Here is a 15,123-nt window from a genome sequence, read left to right as displayed (position 1 = left end):
TAAGAACCAAGGTGGGGCACACTCCCAATGACAGGGACACCAGCAGGTCTGAGGCTCTGGGATGTAGAGATGGAGAATTTCTGAGGAGGGAAGGACCACAACCAGCAGCACCATTAGCTCTGCTAGCAGCAGAAATAAGAGCAGTTGGGGCCTGATTTGTGCACAGGACACACAACCATGTAAATAAATACCACACTTGTTTGTCCTGGGCGTAACAGAGCTTTTTTGGTCTATTTTCTGATAAATGCTTTGTCTGTTTTGTGTCTGTACAATCCAACCCACCCCAGCATTTCAGAAGCCTCATGGACGAGTAGAAGGCAGTAGGCAGTTTTCTTCCTCTCTGAACACACACCAGTTTGAGACCAACTCAGCCTACAGGTCCATAGCTATACAGTGTATTCTGTAAGATAGAGGTATGTGAGAATAATATATCAGAGTTTTGTTTTGGCTGTACTGTATGTATTTGCTTCATTGGAAAAGCTAAAATCAATAAAAATTGCTGGAATTTCTTCAAGCTTCCTATTTTTGGATGGTTTTATTTTGGTTGTCTTGCCAATGTTGGGAAAGAATTAAGCATCTGGTTGAAAGGTCTGAAAAAACCTGTTATACTGCAGCAGTGAGTAGTCTGGACTGCTCTGCCTTATCCAATATGAGTAAGGAAGCTGGAAATCCCATTTCCTCCAGCCTGACACTGGAACAGGCTCTGCAGGGCAATGGTCACAGCCTCAAGGCTGCCAGAGCTCAAGGAGCATTTGGACAACGCTCTCAGGACAGGGCGGGATTGTTCTCTGTGTCTGTGTGTCTGTGCAGGGCCAGGAGTGGGACTGGATGATCCTTGTGGGTCTGTTCCAGGTCAGGATCTTCTGAGATTCTATGATTTCATCCTCAGTGGGTTTCTCTCCCACGAACTTTTACAACCATCACTTCAATCCCTGAAAATAATTCATTATCTGTAACATCATTTGTGTCCCTGCTGTAAGAATCCAAAGCTTGTTGCAGGGAAAAGCCCCCAGAGGGAGCACCTCTGCTGTGAGGAAAGGCTGAGGGAGTTAAAATTGTTCAGCCTGGAAAAGAGAAGCTTCGGGATGACCCAATTGCAGCCTTCCAGTACCTGAAGGGAGCTGACAAGATGGAGAGAGGCTGTTTACAAGAGCCTGGAGTGACAGGACAAGGGGGAACAGCTTCACACTGACAGAGATTAGATTAAGATTGGGTATTAGGAAAAAAGCTTTTACTTCGAGAGTGGTGGTGAGGCCCTGGCACAGGTTGCCCAGAGAAGCTGTGGCTGCCCCATCCCTGCAAGTGTCCAAGGCCAGGCTGGAAGGGGATTGGAGCAACCTGGTCTGGTGGAAGGTGTCCCTGCCCATGGCAAAGACAATCTTTAAGGTCCCTTCCAACCCAGGCTGTTCTATGATTCTTTGAATCTATGAATCTATGACTCTATTTAAAGCGTGGAAAAATGAATACCAAGAAATCAGTATGTCTTTTTATTTTGAATGCATAAGAAAAGCCCATTTTTGGACAAGGTGGTCTGCAGACACACACAGAGACCACAGGACAGGTTGCAAGGAAAAGTCAACCAAGGTGCTCCTCAGTGATTCAAATGTGAGGAAAAATGGATCACTTCTAGAGCCTGGGTCAGACAGTCGTGGATGCACTGACTTGGCTCAAATGGGATTGGTGTGGCAGCAGGATTCAAGGGAAGACAATGGGTGTTGCAGGGTGCAGAATATCCCCAGAGCACTCCTTGTCCCAAATAGGGCAAGCACTACGTCCTTGGAAAGCTTACAGGTCCTACAGCTCATGGGATCTCAAATAATGCACAGGACTCCACCAGCAAAGCCTTATCCTACCAGGCAAACAGTCCCAGCATGGCCCCTCTCCCATCCCACAGCACAACTTTTGAGTCCTTTATCACTGCCCGTGATAAAGCAGATTTCAGAGCAGACCCCACTCTCCATTTTCATGCTCATGGGATACCTTCACCCCAGATCCCAGCCATGCTCGGAAATTCCTGCCTTCCCTGGGCCACATCCCAGAGGATCACCAGCTCTCAACCAAGAGCAGTTCCCAGTTTCATGACACAGAGATCACATTGCACTGCTCAGGGCATTTGTAGGAAACACCGATCCCAAGCCACACACCACAGCACCAACAACCCCACAGTACCAACATCTCCCAGTGGGACACACAAAGCCCCTGCTGGGACATATTTCGCTCAACCAAGTCCCTCTGTCCTGAGATAGAGGGTTGCCACGTGCTGGGTGGGATCACCCCAAACAGAGGCACCACTGTGGCATCCCAGACAACATGGGAGTGCCACGATCCCACACAGGCACTGCTGGGAGATGTGTGGCAGCCCAGCCCAGACAGCCCTGCCCCAAACAGCAAGGCATGTGCACAAGAGCTTTGGCATTTAGAGAGTGTCCAAAGGAGGGCAACGAAGGTGGTGCAGGGCCTTGACGGGCTGAGGGCACTTGGTGTGTTCAGCTGGAGAAGAGGAGACTGAGGGGAGACCTCAGTGCAGTTCCAACTGCCTGGGCAGGGGCAGAGGAGGGGCAGGGACTGAGCTCTGCTCTGGGGGGACCAGGGACAGCAGCCAGGGAATGGCTGGAGCTGTGTCAGGGCAGGCTCAGGTTGGATCTCAGGCAAAGGTTCTTCCCCCAGAGGCTGGTTGGGCACTGCCCAGGCTCCCCAGGGCAGTGGGCACAGCCCCAAGGCTGCCAGAGCTCCAGGAGGGTTTGGATGATCCTCTGAGGCACAGGGGGTGACTCTTGGGGCTGGGCCTGTGCAGGGCTGAGGGTTGGACTCAATGATCCTTGTGGGTCCCTTCCAACTCAGCATATTCTGGGATTCTGGGATGTACATGGCACCCACAGCCCAGAGCTGCCCCAGCTCTCATGAACCCACACCCCAGGGCACCTCTGCCCCAGGGGCCTGGTCAGGATGAGTCCCGTGTGAGGCACAGTGACTCATTCCCTCGTTACCTGCCCTGGAATGTGCAGGGCTTTGTGCTCCTCTATCATACAACCCTCATTTTTATCTTCCCCACAGTTACAATCCTTGCAGATTGAATCTCCCCGAGCAGGGAAGTTGTTACATATCCAAGCTTGGACTTGGCCCCTTTCTTGGTGCTTTCTAAGCTTGGCTTTGTCTCAGGAAAGCCTTTTGAGGGACACCCATGAGGCATCCCAAGAGCAGGACCATATCCCTTTCATCCAACACCAGGAGGTGTCCACTTTGCACTGCTGGGATGCAGGAAAACGTTGCAGCTCTACCTGAGCCTTGACAGCATCTTCTCCATTAGGATGAATGGAATCGTGACAAACAGAGCAACATTTCTCAGATAAAGTAAACTGTGTGCAGTTTGTCAGGATGTGGCACCCACTGCTGAGCCCCAGCTGAGCCCCACGAGTGCTTTTTTAGCTCCAACTCCCATCACAGCTCTCTGCAACTTGATAATTTCATGCAGAAAAGGCTTTGACAAGAGGTTTTCATGTCATTCCCTCCCCGCTGCCCCCCTCGTGCACCACCCTCCGTGGTGGTAGGAATGAGATCCCTGCTGCAGAAATGAGATCCCTGCTGCCGAAATGAGATCCCTGCTGCAGGAATGAGATCCCTGGTGTTCCCAGCCTCCTCATCCCAGCTGACGACCAAGAAAGAGTTTCAGCACAAGGAAGAGCACTGCAGGAAACTTTGCAGGGTGCTAGGGAGTGTCATTGGGAGAGTGGGATTGCTGACAGTCATTTCTAGGTAGCAGATCTGGTCCCAGTTAACGCTCTGGTCAATATTTCAGGTCTTGGGTGAGATCTCAGGTGTCCCAAAGCTGAGAGATGGCCAGATCTGAGCACTGCTGCTGCTTCTCCAGACCTTGACCCTGTCATACATAGGTACAGAGCCTGCAGGAGACCTGCCTTGGCTGCACTTCTGCAAATGAGGAGAAAAACAGCCAAAATACCCCCAGCCTGGGCAGCAGTGAATAATCCCCTCATTGCAGACACGTGTCTGGCTTCCCAAGGGAATGCAATGGGAAAAAAGGCAGGTAGAAATTTTTGAAGGTCATAAATCTGTTGGAAATTCCTGGCACTGCAAAACCCAAATAGTTTCCCTGAGAACAAGAGTTCCTTCTGCCTTTGCCTGGCACTTCTCTGCACAAAAAGCCTTACAAGTGCACTGCAGGATCTTTCCCAACAGATCTGAGCTCAGGCAATAACTGTAACTGCTTTTGGGTCCCGAGGCCAAGTTTCAGTCTGGGAGATGCCCCAGACTGGTGCTGTACAATGAAGGGTACCAGAGATTTGCTTTGTGCATCTTATTGCTTTCTTCCTTATGTTTTCTATTCTTTCCCCAGGAAGCTTCTTTATCTCACAGTTCATGTAACTCCTGCTTCAGTCAACAAGGGTCTCTCCTGGCAGAACAGGAAAATCATCTCATGTCAGCAAGGCTGAAAGAATCGTTCAAAAAATGTAAAGGAAAAAATTGGAGATTATCTGAGTTCCACCTTTGAGTTCCACCCTTAGCTTTTCTTTAGCATGTTTTACCCAGGATGAAAACTGATTCTCGTTTCTTCTCATGGGAGGAGACACATTCAGGAGGGGGGAAGACTTTGGAAAGGATCGGGGCAGGGTCACTGGCAGGATTTCAGCCAGACTCTGGATTTCCCAGGCAGAGGCACATCTCCTAAATGGCTTCTCTCATTCTTGTCTGTGCAATGAGAAACTGGCTGTGCCTATCCCAAATATTTTTTTTTTCCCAAGGGTAGCCCAGAAGCAACACAGGAATTATTTCCTGCAGGATGCACCGAAGGAGAGAGGTTAAGGAGCTGGGAGAAAGGGGAGAAGGAGGAGATGGCTCCAGGAGTGTTTATGCCATTGGAAGTGATGACTCCCTTGGTACACGGAGCAAATTCCACACCCATGGCCTTCCTGCCCCTGAAGCCTTCCAGCCACAAGCTCCTGGGTGAAGCAGCAACATCACTGCAGGGCTCAGCCACCGTGGGAACAGCAGCGGAGCCGCGGCACGTCCTGCGCACGGCCAGACCCAGCTGCAGGTGAGTCAGAGCCCCACCTTGCTGGCAACAGGAGGAACCTGAGCCCGTGGAGAGGCATCCAGGAAAAGGCAGAACATGAGAGGGTGGTTCCTACCCACGGGGCCCCCAGACCCATCCCCAGGCACTGCAGTTAAACCAGGGATGAGGCTGTGCCCCAAATTAGCCGACGGGGCAGATGGTGGGTGAGGAGGGTGGATGGAGGAGCTTTTCCTCCAACAATTGAGACAGGGACAGACTGACAGTGACTGTCAGGGCTCCAGCAGGCAGGAAAGGGATGGGATGAGCATGAGAATACTCATGGGCAGGGAGCTGACTGCTTGGCATTGCCCTGGGACGGGTCAAACAGAGCCCAGTGTTGAAAGAGCCAAGAGCATGGGATGGGGAATATCTTCTCGATGAGTCTCCACCAGCTGTGTCCTCATGCCATGGACCACATCCCTGCAGGGGGAAATGCCAGCACCAACAGGCTGTGCAATCCCCAGAAAACAAGGCTGGGGCTTTGTCCCACACATCTCCTGGAGTTTGGAAGAGGGATGGACCATTTTCACCTACACCTGAGCTGGGCAGACAGGAGCAAGTCATGGCAGGGGGACATGTGCAGGGTCATGCAGCCCCATGGCTGTGCCAAGGATGGAATTATGAGTGTGATCTGGCAGCAGCAGAGCCACAGGCACCTTCCATAAACTATCCAAAGGGGAATACAGCCTTCCTGGGAGTGATTCAAGGGCAGCACCTCCATGCCCTCCAGTGCAAAGCTGGACTGCTCACCACAGGAGCACCAGTGTGGCACAACCTGAAGCCAAACCTTGAGGAGGAGCCAGGCCAAAATAGTTGGTGTCTTCAGGTTTCATTTGGGAAGATGCTGCAGGGACAATCCCCATGCGAGAGCACTGCAGCTATTTCTGTCCATGTTTATGGATGTGCCACTGGGCTGCTCCTCCTTCCCAGGATGACCAGGAGTGTGAGGTTCCACTGTCCAGGCTGTTTCCACCACCCTGTCACCCTCCTCTGGGACCACAGAAGGCAGAGAAGCAGGGTGCAAGAGAGACACCAGTGCTGGCACCATGATGGTCTTTGTCTAAGGCTCCATCCTTCGTGGTCTCTCTACCTCCTCATCTTCTCCTTCAACATTTTAGCTCAGCAAGGAGTGAGTTTATCTCACTTATAAGTGCATATTTTGGCCCTTCTGCTGGTTTTGAGAGTGTCCCAGGCCATTAGCATGGGATGCCTGCCTGGGTCCTGAGCAGCTTCCTGAGAGCTCATTGTTCTTCCCAAAAATCCTGGCAGAAAACTTCTCATGTATCTTCAGGTGCTCTGTGATACCCCCAGATACCTGCCTGCAGCAACCTGGTCTGCTGGAAGGTGTCCCTGCCCATGGCAGGGGGTTGGAACTGGTTGATCTTAAAGGTCCCTTCCAACCCAACCCAAGCCAAGCCAGTCTATGATCCTATGTTTTTAAAGCTGTCTTGGGGGTCTCCAAGGATAATAAATCTGCCAGCAGTGGTAGCAGTGGTGGTGCAGTGAAGGGCAGCTGTGCCAGGGCTGCCAGCAGCGTGGAGGGAAAGGATCTACCACCCCCTCCCCTCTGGCCATGGGCATTTGCACACAAGTACCTGCCTTCCCCTCTGCAGGGCTTTGCAGGGCTGGCAGAACAACTTCCTCGCTGCCAATACCAGCTCTCCATAAACTGACCTAAATAACCACATCTAAAAAGCTTTTCCTACCTCCCTGGCCTTTATTTCTCCTTCCCTGTTAGAAGGAATCTCTAAGAATCAATTGATTTTCACTTGGGCAGCTTAAAATTAGAGACTGAAGTCTAAGATAGTTGCTCTGGGTTCCCTGCCTGGCTGGTGGAAAGGAACAGTCGGCCCAGCACGAGGTTCACCCCATCGTCAAGCAAAGGTGGAAGGAGGGGAAAATTAATAGTTTTCTATTTCCACTGCTGATTAAGGAAGTGCAGATTAAGACAGGTGGTGCTCAGGTGTAGCTGGGTGGCCTGGGCCTCACCCTTCATCTTTTGGGAGAGCACAGACACAGCAACACCCAATCTAACACCGTGCTGAACAATCTCCTTCCCAGGATGTCAGAGCAGCTCTACCCTGGCAGAACGGGATAGCAAACAACACATATCCTTCTGACATAGCATGAAACTGGTGGCAGACCAACAAAGAAGGTGAAACCACAGCAGCTTTGCAATGCTCCTGCAGCTTCTTGCTGTGCCTGAGGGGCACCCACCAGTACAGAGCTGCCAACCTTTGTCTTGACATCACCACTTCTCCGAAAAACCCTCTTCCTGGAGTCATTAAGCTACCCAGGACATTTGCTTTCTTTTATTTGCAGGCAAAAGCCTTCAGAGAGAAGCTTGACATGCTCAGCACCGCCCATGTGCTGGAGGGTGATGTATCTTTATGGAGAGGATTAAGAGGACTTCACTGTAAATAGCTGGGTGCTGTGACTCATGTTCTGAGTGTGGCTCATTGTGCTCATCTTTGGATGGAAACCCTTCTAACTGGATTTTCTTTGCAATTTGTGGCTGCTTTCACTGTCTCTGGTCAGACATACAGCAAGGCAGAGAAGGGTTGGGTGGCAAAGGAAGCTTCACCTGTTTGTGCAGCCTTGTTTGGTGGTGCTGTGACCCAGCAGTGAAATGAGAGCTGGAAATTGTATCAGTGGTGCCAGTAGCCACAAAAGGCAATGAAAATGAGACATCTTATTCCCCAAACAAGGAATACCATGAATTCATTATGGTATCAAGGGATAATATGAATTCATCATTTGTGTCACAGAATCCCAGGATATGCTGAGTTGGAAGGGACCCACAAGGATCATTGAGTCCAACCCTCAGCCCTGCACAGGCCCATCCCCAAGAGTCACACCATGTTCCTGAGAGGATCATCCAAACACCCCTTGAGCTCTGGCAGCCTATTTGGTGCCCAACCAGCCTCTGGGGGAAGAACCTTTTCCTGAGATCCAACCTAAACCTGCCCTGACACAGCTCCAGCCATTCCTTGGGTGCTGTCCCTGGTCCCCCAGAGCAGAGCTCAGTCCCTGCCCCTCCTCTGCTCCTCCTGAGAAGTTGTACCTGCAGTGAGGTCTCCCCTCAGTCTCCTCTGCTCCAGCAACACAAGGAAACACAACTCATAACACAGACACTTGGAGAAGGTGAGCACTGGAAGTCTGGTTGGGGAGATGTTATCAGGTGAAACCTGCAGTCTGGAAGTGAAGCAGTTAGGTATTTAATTTACATTTGTGTCATGGAAGATCTTCTCTCCCCTCTGTGTGTGTGTGTGTGTTCAGGTACTTCCACGTGCCTGAAGGATGATACTCATGGCTCAGCCCGGCCTTTTCCCACAGGATTAGTGCTTGTGGCTTTGCTGGAGCACGTTCAGGTCAAGCTGGAGGCTCAAGCTGGAGGTCTGCAGGCTGACCAGGGCAGCCCACATGCCATCTTTCCCTAAGAAACAGGTGGATATTATGCTCAGGGGTGGTCTAGAATTCAACAAGAGGCTCAGTTTTGCGTGGGAGGCGTTTGAAACTGGGTGAGAAGAGTTGAAGCCCCCAGTTGTGAGGACACATTTCCTTCCAGCAGCCCCACATCCCTCTGGCTTTGGAAGTGCCTGTGGTGAGATTACCAAATTTCCTGATGCACCATTAGTGACCAGTTATGCAGATGGAGCTGTTGGAGCTGCTGTGCTCCACAGCTTCCCTTTGCAGACACAACAATAATACTGTTAATATTGCTTCTTCTCTTTGAATGTCAGCACACACACATGAGCTGCTTTGTGCAGACAGATGCTAATTCATCTCATTTATAATTTTCTGAGCTGCTTGATTTTACTCCTCTGTAAAGATTTAACTTCTCAGATGCTGAACGTGACCCCAAATACTCTCTGCCATCAGCACATCAGGGTATAAATTATGAAAAAAATCTACTAGCTTCATTCTCCCTTTTTGCATCCAAGTGAAAACAAGTAGGAAGAAGGTTGAAATTAATCGTCCAAATTCCAAATTTTCAGTAGTTCTGTCAGGGTAAGGCTAAATCCTGGAGTTGCTGCTGAGTACCTGGGCAGTGATGCTAAACCATCCTGTTCTGCCTGGCTGCTGTTGGGGAGCTTTAGTCTAAAGAGTCACTGAGCCCTGGCACAGAGCTGTGCTGAAATAAGGACAGAGCTGGGCATGTGGACAGCTGGGTTTTTAGTGCTGTGAAGCATCTTAGGCTGAGCCTGGACGTCACTGCTCTGTGACAAAAATAATAAAAAAAAAAAGATTGCAGGTAATGAGCTAATGACATTTCACTTCCCAGCCTGCTTTGCATCTTCAAAGAGCTCCACAAGAACAAAGTAATTAACTGTCCAGAGCAGAAGCTCATGACTAAGAGCTGAGAAACCATGTGAGTCAATGTGCTTGCAACAGCTCTTTGCAAGTTTTCAGTAAAAACTCATTTTGGAGGAAGGTCTGTTTACTGGCCCGACTGGTCGCCCCAATCCACGTTCCAGGGGGATGAGCAGCACGGATGGATGGACCCAGCCCAGGAGAAGCCCCACCAATTTCAAAAGAGCAACACCTTGACAGGAATGCCCCAAAACCAACTGTGTGGCTTCCTTCTTTTAATTTGCAGGCAGTATGAAACTGCTGAATTAACAGTCCCTGCACAGCTCCACGAAGCCTGGGCTCATCCCGCCCCACATGGGAAGGCTTTGTTTGCAAACAGCCTTTTCCCAAAACCATTAATTCAGAATGAAAACACTTTACCAGTGTCCTTTAGTGGAGGATTAACTTTCCTTTACCATAACTGTAGGTGCTGTGAACCTGGCCTTGGAGCTGTGTCTCCAGCTTGAGGAGCTGTGTTGAAGTCCCAGCTCTCTTGTTCCTTGCTTCGGGCAAATTCTTGAGCTTCCACAAGAATGTTACTTCTCTTGCAGGTCCTTTCTTTTGGGGAATATAGGTCACATTTACTTGGTCAAAATAGAGATGGGAACATTGGGATTTTTTCTATGGGTAAATGAAGTCAGAGACCCAGCCCTTCAGAAGAATTTAGGGATTTCAGGCCAATAATTTTGTCTGGAACAGTCCTACCTAACTGCAGGAAACATCCCTGGACTGCCTCTGAGGAAGAACCTCTAAATGACAGCCCATATTAAACCCAGTTTTCCCAGATCCTCAGCAAATTTCAGGTGGTGGGGGACTGCTGGGGAGGAAATGGGACTGCTGGGGAGGAAATGGGACTGCTGGGGAGGAAATGCAACCATGGGGCTTCTTCAAGGGCAGGTGCCAAATTCCAGGACACCCTTCAGGGATGCCAGGCCCCATCTCACAACACCTCAGTCCCAGAGGGGCTGTATTTCAAGGCAGAACCTCGTGGCTGGAGCATGGGCATCCATCCCACCCAGTGTGCAGGCTGCTGAGGACCCTGCCATGAAGCACTTGCTGCTCCTCTCTGGTGTCTACAGTGTTAGAAAGCCCAGTTCAAAGCTGCAACTTCCACTGAAGATTCGGGTGCCTCAGAGGAACTTTTCTGTAGCTGTAAACCTCATATCTTGAGGCAGATCTTCTGGGCCAAATGCTTTTCCATAGAGCACAGGGCCAGATTGCCAAAATATCCATCTCAGGACACTGGGGTCTGGAATCTGTGGAGGAGTTTTGTGCCTCTGAGGGCCTGATTCTTCGTGAACCATCCCGGGATGGTATTTGTGTTGTATCCCACCTGCATGGAGCCACCCACAGCTGGGACTTGGAGCAGACAATGATCCCTCCCAATTGGTTCCTCACCTGGTTCATGAGCAGAAGCTCTGGGGACTTTTGCGTCACTTTTCCCTCTTCCTAAAAGAGAAGTTCTTCCTTCTGAGTTGTTTATCTCTAGGTTGTCCTGCCCATAGCCCAAGGGCCTTCGAGCTGCAGTTGGGACCTTTCTGCAGCCACCAAGAAATGCCAACAATTTCCAGAATCTTTCAGTTGCTCATCCTTCCCAGTGAAGGTGTTTGGATGGCTGCAGTTAATCACAGGGCTTAGGAACATACAGAGCTAATTGCCCCATCGGGCAAATAACCAGAGCTGGTTCTCATCCTACCTCGGTGTGCTCCTTCCAGCCAGGACCCCATCCTGGTTCTGCCCTGCCACGTCACACAACACTGAACCACGCTCTGGAGATATTTATCTCTACCCAGGAGAGATCTGGAATTGAAATCAGGCCATCTGCTAAGAGTCACTGGGAGCTGGGATGAATCTGGACCTACTGTGCCTGATTTACTCCATGCGTCTGGAGAGGTGGCAGGTCTTGAGCTGATGGTATCCAGGGATCCTGTGGGAAGATCTGGAGTAATGGTGAGACCTCCATGCTGTGCCTTCTTCCCCGTGGAGACCTTGGTGCAGCCAACTCAACTTGTCAGCTCTGGAGGATGAGCTCTAGGCAGCCAGGAGGTGATGGGGAGATCCCTGAGATGCTCAGCCCAGGGGAGGAGACCTGTCCTCCTCGAGGGCTTTTAAGCACCTCTTCCAGCACTCAGAAATGCTTCCTAGTCTTTTCCAGGATGCTGCTGATTGTAATCACATTAAAGTGCTTGAAACAGTGGACCAGATGAAAACCCTGAGGCGGAAAACCTCTCGAAGCCAAATGTTCTTTTTCCAGAATATATTGGTCCAAAATGTTGAGAATTCCAGAATGGCATAACTTAGTTGAATTTTATATTCAATCGAATTTCATATCACTTGAATTTCATGTCCTGTCAATTTTCTTTTGAGGTGTGGCCTGGCACACAGCTAATACAGGACAGGCCATGTGGCACAGGCAGTGCCACGCCACAGGAAAACTTCTGGTAATTGCTACCCGAAATTTTGCAGCTAATCAACAGCATCTGATTCACAGTGAGAGATCAAAGTGTTTCCCCGGATCAAAGTGTTCCCTCTTTGTCATGATATCAGAGGTACTCTGCCAAGCCACAACTGTGTTTGTTTACAGGTGCAGATAAAAGGTGTGAGTGGCTCTCAGCCCTTCTGAAACCAGGAGAGCACGGGCCACAAAGCCATTTCAGTATTGCCTGTGCCACAGTCTAACGTGGCTGTGTAGCTTTATAAACTTGAGATACAAAGGGGAGACCTCGCTGTGATCTTCTGATACTTCAAGGGGGCTTATAAAAGAGAGGATGAGCTACTTTTTACGTGGGCAGATAGTGACAGGACAAGGGGGAACAGCTTGGAGCTAAAAGAGGAGAGATTTAGGTTGGGTGTTAGGAAGAAATCCTTCCCTGTGAGGATGGGGAGGCCCTGGCACAGGTTGCCCAGAGAAGCTGTGGCTGCCCCATCCCTGGAAGTGTCCAAGGCCAGGTTGGACAGGGTTTGGAGCAACCTGGGCTGGTTGAAGGTGTCCCTGACCAAAGCAGGGGGTGGGACTGGATGAACTTTAAGGTCCCTTCCCACCCAAACCATTCTGGGATTCTCTGGTAAACCAGCATCACACAAAGGCAGGACTCAGTGCTGCAGCTCAGCAGGGGTTAAAAACCCAGACCTCAAAGCCTTGCTCGTATCAGACAAGGACAGGAACTTGAATCTTCCACCTCACCAGCAGGTGCTGTAACCTCTGAGCTGTTAGATAAGAGATGCACTGCCTTCCTCTGCTGCTTTTCCCTCCTTCCCTGTTTATTGTTTAAGGCTCAGCCTCTTTAGGCAAACTGGACAAAACCTCCCTCTAGTTTGTGCAAGTGCTGAGCTGCTCAGCAGGGTCAGGCTGCAGCAACAGGAGCAGAGAGCAGGCAGGGATGAGGGAGGTATGGTGGCATCTCAGGGCACGGGTCAGGCACTCCTGGGTCTGCTGATGCACTTCAGTCATCTGCAGCAGCCCAACTTCTTGTATATTTATTTCCCACGGGAAATACAAAGGGACTTGAGGGGTAATGAGGATTTTTCCAGGCTTGGGTCATGCCAGGTCTAAAGGCAAAGCCTGAGAGTTCACACCTGGGCATTTCCATCTCTTCCAGATTCCAACAGACCCAAATTGGAGCTCATGTGGAACAGGGCACACACTGTGTGGGGGTTCATGGAGGCAGAGTACAGCATGCAGGACATTGCTCTTGGCAGAGGTGACAGCGCTTTGTGAACCAAATCACATCCTTCGTTAAATGTACTCATGGAGGGGTCTTTGGCCATCAACAGGCTTGGAACCTGAGAGGATCAGAGGGAATAAAACTGACACTCAGCACTGCATCCACATCCCCTTCATACCAGCCTCCCCTACCTGCATCTCTGACACATCTTGCCCAGTGCTCCCCTGGGCCAGCTCAGCACAGCTCCCCAGCCATCAGCTTCCCCTGCCCAGCACAGACTCAGGTGACTGTAAATGAATGACACCCTAAAACCCATCCCCTGTCCCTGGGTGCCCCTGTCCTGGGACAGCCCACCCACCAGCAGTGCCTTGGGGGTGCCAGGGGCACAACTGCCCTGTACCCACCGCTGCTGTTCCACCTCCTCTGGGGGTGTCTGGCACTGGGAGCTCTGTGTGGGTGTGCATGGAGGTACCTGTGGCTGTCTGTGCTTGTGCACATGTGTCTGGGACTCTGCACATGTGTGTGTATGCAAGGGAGCTCCCAGCCCCTTCCTCTCTGGGAAGCAGGGCTGTGTCAGGCAGCAGCAGAGGCAGGAATGCTCTGGTGACACTTGGCCTCAGAACTGTGAACGTGGGCTCTGAGACCTGGCTCTGAGGGGTTTGTCAGAGGTGATACCAAGAGAGATGCTGCTAAAGGCTCTGGCTCTTTTCTCACAGCTCACTCTTTGCTGCAACTAAACTGGGGTGAGTCTGGTCTCCAAGTGCCTTCAGGAGGGGAGATGGGTCAGGATCTGTGCAACTGGGGACCAATTCCCTCCAGTGCTCCAAACCTCCCTAGATCTGTGCTGTCTCTTGGCCTGGGACTGCCAGAGCCACCTCTGCAGCATCACTGCAGCTTTGGTGCTCAGCACCACATCAGGGCAGGCACCACCTCTACCAGTCATGTACCTTATGGATCCAGTGCTGGGCAGAGGGCAGATCCCAGCTCCTGCTCCACCACTGCGCCAAGGAGCAGAGTTTACACTTAGGCCTTGCACTGAAACTGAGGCATGAGAGCACATGCAAACACAGTGATTCAGACAGCACCAGGAAGCTTCTTTTCCTTCCACTAAGTGCCAGTAAAATGCTGCTTCCAGACAGCAGCCAAAGCCTCTTCCTTTCCGTCCCAGATCATCGTTGGATGCTGTGTCAGCGGGACTTGTCTCATGGACGTGGGTCATTGTGTGGATGTTAAACCATATTTGCAGTGCATTAAAGACTTCATTGATGACTTAACACAGCTGTGGAATCAGCAGAAACCATGGCTGACTTTAACCAATTAAAGGCCATTAATTGATACCTATGAATGAGTTGCTATGGGCAGTGCTTTACAGGGCTAAGACATTCCACGAAACTTGATGTTTTATAAGGCATTTAAAAATAATCATAAGAAACTTGCAAACGTCAGGTACTTGCACAAATGGGCCTGCCCTGCAGGGAGTGTGCTGGGGAGGGCCATGGCACAGCAGCATGATGGCTGGGAACTCTGAAGGTGAGAGCTCCACGTCTGGAAGGTGTTTCAAAATTCAGCATTTACATCCTTTTTCAGTCTTTTAAACTACAGGTTGTTGTTGGCCCTGACCTGCACAAAATCAGGGGTTGTACTGCTTCATTTTCTGCAATTGTTTTGCTGGTGTTTGGCCTTATCTTGAGCTGGAGGCTGAGCACCCCCTACTTTACCTGGGGACAGTGGATCAGTGTGGTGTGGCCACCATGTGTCTGAGTTCATGGATGGTGGGAGTGGTGAATCCCACAGCACACTTCCAAGGATGGGCAGTGCCCACAGGGATGGCATCCAGTACCACCCACTCTGTGCTCCACAGAGCTGTGCTGCCCTGGACACCCTGGATGTCACCCAAAACACAGACCCCATGGTGGGCTGTGCCTGGGCAGTGGGGGACCCTGTGTGCCACCCACGATCCACCATGGGCTCAGGAGTTGGGGGATGCACTATCCTGTGCTGCACCCCCTCTCCAGCCCTAAAGGACTCAGGTCCCCC

The sequence above is a fragment of the Chiroxiphia lanceolata genome, chromosome 25 (genome assembly GCF_009829145.1).
Source record: "Chiroxiphia lanceolata isolate bChiLan1 chromosome 25, bChiLan1.pri, whole genome shotgun sequence".
Classification (NCBI taxonomy): domain Eukaryota; kingdom Metazoa; phylum Chordata; class Aves; order Passeriformes; family Pipridae; genus Chiroxiphia; species Chiroxiphia lanceolata.
The sequence above is the reverse complement of the archived record's forward strand: the minus strand, read 5'-3'. Positions refer to the sequence as shown.